Raw genomic sequence first — 6,000 nt, 5'->3', positions numbered from 1 at the left:
AAGCCATAAATTCCACTAACCCTTATAATGGTCTAATTACATTATAAATGCATCATATTATAAAGACAAGTTCAATTAAACATTAACACATTTAACTATCACCTTTTTCTTTTTTCGCGATTAGGCCCTTTTTATCTAATTAACCACTCAAACGGTAAAATTTCTTTATGAAACTTTCATACATCTCTAATATCATATCGTAGACTTTATTAAAATAATAAAATAAATATTTTTACATTGGATTATGGTCCCGAAACCACTGTTCCGATTAACCCAAAAAACGGGTTGTTACATTCTCAACTTAAAATGGAACAACAAGAAATGAAAAAACAAATGCAAACTTAAAACATGAAATCCCAGAAAATAGTTCTTTAGAAACTGAACCCGAGCTTGAAGAAAATACACCGGAATATATGATGGTTCTCACTGAAGTATATATCCAAAGATATTTAATAAAAATAAATATTATTATAAACAATAAATTTCAATTAGAAACAATAGGCCTTTTTGACATAGGAGCAGACCAAAACTGTATTAGAGAAGGGATAATTCCAACAAAACATTAGAATCTCTTAAAGTTGCAAACAGTAAAAAACTAAAATTTACATACAAAATTTCCAATGCAAAAATCTGCAACAAAGGTATAAAATATCAAACATGTTTTCTAATGGTAAAAGATATTACCCAAGATGTCATATTAGAAACCATATTCATATCCTTACTCAAACCATATAAAGTAACAAACAATTCAATCTCCACCAAAGTTTCACTAAATTAGAATTTCCTTTTGTAGAAAAACCCAAAATAAGAAATCTCAACTTATTAAAATCTTTATCCATCCATAATCGGCAAATCAATAATTTAATTAATCATAAACAAAAAAAATCTCTTTTTTGAAAGAAGAAATATGTTTTAAAAAATTGACTGAACAATTAGAAAAAAGAGAAGTCTAAAAAAGGATAAATCAAATCAAAGAAGAAATAGAATCAACAATTTGTTCTGACATTCCTAATGCTTTTTGGAATAGGAAAATACATGAAGTAACATTACCATATGAAAATAATTTTGATGAAAGACAAATACCAACAACAGCAAGGCCAATATGAATGAACAAAGAAATGGAAGAATTTTGTAAAAAAGAAATAAAAGATCTTCTTAATAAAAAAATAATTAGGAAAAGTAGTTCTCCTTGGAGTTGTTCAACATTTTATGTAATGAAAAATTTAGAACTCGAAAGAGGAATGTCAAGATTAGTAATTAATTACAAACCTCTCAATCATCCTCTAAAATTGATTAGGTACCCAATACGAAATAAAAAAGATTTGTTACAAAAACTTTGCAATGCAAATATTTTCTCAAAATTTGACATGAAATTAGGATTTTGGCAAATCCAAATAAAAGAAGAAGAAAGATACAAAATATCATTTACTGTACCATTTGGAAAATATGAATAGCATGTTGTGCCTTTTGGATTAAAAAAAGCTCCATCCAAATTTCAAAGAATAATGAATGATATTTTTTTACCAATATTCTCAATTCACAATAGTATATACTGATGATGTATTAGTGTTTTCTGAAAATTTAGAAAAACACTTTAAACATTTATCTATCTTTGTAAAAGTCATAAAAAATAATGGTTTAGTAGTTTCTAAATCCAAGATAAGTTTGTTCCAAATCAAAGTAGGGTTTCTAGGTCATTACATTACCCAAAGAACCATTACCCCAATAGAAAGGTCCATAGAATTCGCCAGAAAATTTGCAAACCAAATCCTTGATAAAGTCCAATTGCAAAGATTCTTAGAAAGCCTCAACTACGTCATAGACTTTTTATCCAGGTCTTAGCAAATTATGTAAGCCCTTATACGATAGACTCAAAAAGAATCTGCAACATTGGACAAATGACCACACCAATATTATCACCCAGATTAAAAAATAAATTACTAAGCTTCCTTATTTATATCTAGCTGATTTGAATGCCTCCAAGATAGTAAAAACAGATGCTTCTAAAATAGGGTATAGTGGGATCATAAAACAAGTTAAGGAAGGAAAAGAGCAAGTAGTCCAATTTACCTCCAGACACTGTAATCCAACTTAGTAAAATTATAGTACTATTAAAAAAGAAATTTTATCAATTGTTTTATGCATTACAAAATTTCAGAGTAATTTATTAAATAAAAAAAATTCCTTTTATGAATTGATTGCAAATCAACAAAAGAAGTTCTACAAAAAGATTTTCAAGATATTGCCTCAAAACAAATTTTGGCAAGATGGCAGACAATTTTAAGCATATTTGATTTTGATATTGAATACATTAAAGGAGAAACTAATTATTTGCCTGATTTTCTCACCAGGGAGTTTCTTCAAAAATTCTACCCAAACTTTGAGACAAAGGAAAAAGAAAAATAGGAGAATCGTCCAAAACCCAAATTTCCTCAAAACCAATTAAGTCATGTATGAAATTTTCCATGAAGAAGAAAATGAGAGATCATCATCCTCATTAAAATCCTCCAAAAATACTTTTCGTTTAGGATGTATAAGATCCAAATGAAATTGGTTCTCAAATAAAAAAATAGATTGAGTTCCTTTCTCAATCTCTAGAAGTGGCATTAGCCTTTTCTCAAATGAAAGAGGAAACTCCTCTCAAGCAAATTGCTGGTGAAGAAACAAAGATTTCAAAAAATAAAGAGATTGTTTTACACAAACACAAACAAAAATATCTCAAAAATATTTTAAAAGAAACATCTCTCCAGGATGTTTTTCCAAAAGAAGTAGCACTGTCTTCACAGTCTACTACACAAAAATCCTCACAATATTTTCCAAACAAATGCTTTGAAAGAATTCTTATTATGGAGGAAAAATTTTCAAAAAAACCTCCACATATTCTTGCAAAAGAATTTTCAATGGATGACATTTCAAGCAATTGGATTCTCAAAAACCCAGTAGTATTATGAAAACATACTGGTTCAAACTGGATCAGTTCAAACACTACACAAACCCAAAAGATCCAAATTTTATCACCCATTCAACAACCCAAATACTAAAAATTCTTCGACCAATGGATTGGGCTGAAAACCCAAACACTTCAAAGAAATTTCTAGCCAAATTTACCACAAAAATTGACCACCACTCATATTTCACATGCTGGGATTACCAAATGGCTTGGTATAACGCCTTCTTAACATATGAGACATTCTTGGCTTATATATTTCAAATATGGTACCCAATTCAAATTCCCAAATTGGTTCAAAGAATGGTAGAATTGGTATGGACCATCATCTTTTGAGATCCTACCAGAAAATATTCAAAACTTATAACCCAAATTCTTTGACAAATTTCAACTCGAACCAGACCAAAAGCACATCTACAAAACAATCCATTTTTTTTCTCAAAACTGTGCATTTCTTGGATTGTTTCTTGGAGTTACTTCTATGAACAAGATCCATATATTGGAATTCCATTATTCGTTCGAAACTTCAGAACTAAATGGTAGGACAAATTTAATGATGAAAAATATGATTCAAACTATTTGGATAAATTTTTCAACAAGAATCTAAGATTATCTAAGTCCGTAACCCCGAATCAAACCACAGTAAAATTCTTTCAAGAAAAATCGACAACTAGTGCAATGTTAGCTCAGGCCAAGACCGAGAAGGAAGACAAAAAAACTCATAGCTGAAATGCTCAGCTCAATGGATTTTAGATCAGAAGACGAGAAACCTTCAATGTCTTTAATCAAAATGATGGATCTGACAAATGATACCATTTCAGTAACCATTACAAGGACCAATAAAAAATGATGCAAAAGTAAGAAATGAATAAAGATGAACAGGAAAAATTCCCTGAAAGAAAAAATGAGTGAACAAGAATTATTCTCTAGCATGAACAGTAAATATTTTCTGGCATGAACAGTAGAAATCTCTGACAGAAATAGTAAGATTCTCTGGCATGAACAATAAATATTCTCTGGTATGAATAGTGAATATTATCTATAGTTTGTTTTTTTTTGTAATAAGATAATATTCTTTGAAAGTAGCAATTATGTAATGATGTAAGGGGTTGAATGTCCCATTTCAAATGATGTAAAGAGACAACAACCCTCTATAAAAGGTTATCAGATTTAGAATGAAAGGCACGAATTGAAATACTCAATATAGAGATCAAAAACTTGTTTCTCCAAATTTTTAAGTTTTAAAAATTTAAGTTTTCAAGTTATTTTCCTTTTCAAAAATTTTAATTAAATATTCTTTCAAATTTCAATTTCAATTTCCAAATTATGACTATCACATTACAACTTCCATCCTCAGATCCTCGGGACAATCAATTTAATATCAAAGTGGTCAAATTTAATCATAGTTGAACTCTTTAAACCCTCTCTATATAAAGAGAGCCTTGGTTCATTATTTACACACACTTGAATTTAAGAGAAAGTTATAGAGAGAAAATTCTCTGAAGAGACTATTCTAGAAAATTCCTAGAGACATTTTTTTTATTTACAACTTGAACAAAAAGTTTAGAGAAATTGCAAAATTACCTCATTGATAATTTTTTGAAAAATATTCAGATTCGAAGTGAGCCCACATTCAGTAGACGTCAGCTTGAAGATAGCAGAGAAGACTACTCGATCGAAGCGCTCATATTAGACGAATAAAAAAAGTACAATTTTGATTAATTGTTCATTACTTTAGATATCACAATTAAGATCTTGTTTTGAAAAAAAATTAAAACTCTGGTTTTTCCCTAAATTTATTTTTTGCTGCTTTTTCCAAACCTGTTTTTCTAATATCATAGTAGCCTTCAAGGCATGTGGTCCTATCTAAAGGTCCATTGGATGTATTTGAACTAATACCGTGGCCTTCTTTGGATTCTTACGAGCTAGGTCTGCAACCCTATTTTGCGAGCTGTTCCCGTGGACCCCCTCAGCGGGGCCCGCTCAGCGAACTGTATTCGTGAATTCTCCTTGCGAACTATACCTGCGAACTTGCCTTGCTACTAGACCCATCCGGTTCGTAGGTTGGAGGCCTAAATCCTTTCTAGGATTCAGGTCGATAGTTACCAATTTATAACAATCTAGTCCCCCTTTCTAGTGGGCCTAAGGAGTGTTACAAAGTAACGCTCTTTAGATCCATTAATTCAAACTTAAATGCAACTTATTGGGTACGTTATGAGCTGTATCGCATAATAATCGTTTCACCTCATGCATGGGTGAGTTGTGCACATATGACCGTTAAAAGTTGAAACATTTCTGTCTGCTCGCATCTAGATCATTGATTTCCTTGGTTACACAAATCGTCAAAGAGCGAGAGAAGACATCCCTCTTTAAAAGGGGAGAACCTCTAGAGCCCTAAATCCTTTACACTTAGCATCTTCAATGACTGAAACGAAGGTAACCTTAGAAATATTCTTGCTTTCCTTTTTAGATTTTTATTTTTCTTTTTCTTTTTTTATTTTTTTCCTTTATTAATAGTATTGTGAAGATGAGGGGAACTGTTAACCATATCATCTCATTCCATGCATCTTGGGAGCGACCGATTCTGATCTTGGTGATGGAGAACCTATGCTTGTACTACTAGACCAAAAGAATTGGAACAAGTTCTGGCTATTCAGGGGATAAAAATCCCTTACTTCGTATACGAATTCTCTATTCTAGATCGGTCACATCATTTATGTGAGACCACTGAAGACAGTTTTCTTCTTCCACTTCACGCACTGGAGGCTAGGTCTTACTTGCCACTATATCCCTTCTTCTGCAACGTCCCAAAGGACTATCGCCTTGCTTCCAGCCAACTTTCAAGCTTCTCCTGGTGGCTGGCTATAGCCTACTTTCTTAATTACAACTAACGTGCTGTGGTACCAATGCTTACCATTTCCAGCACTTATATCAATTGAAGGGCAGTGACATGGGGGATTTTTCGGGGTTCTACTACTTCTTCAATCATAGGAAGTTGAGAACAATCATTCAAAACCACTGTAAGAACCTTCGCCTGAACCGGGGGAAGTACG

Source organism: Gossypium hirsutum, chromosome A13 (genome assembly GCF_007990345.1).
Source record: "Gossypium hirsutum isolate 1008001.06 chromosome A13, Gossypium_hirsutum_v2.1, whole genome shotgun sequence".
In the NCBI taxonomy this organism is placed as follows: Eukaryota; Viridiplantae; Streptophyta; class Magnoliopsida; order Malvales; family Malvaceae; genus Gossypium; species Gossypium hirsutum.
This window is presented reverse-complemented; position numbering follows the sequence as displayed.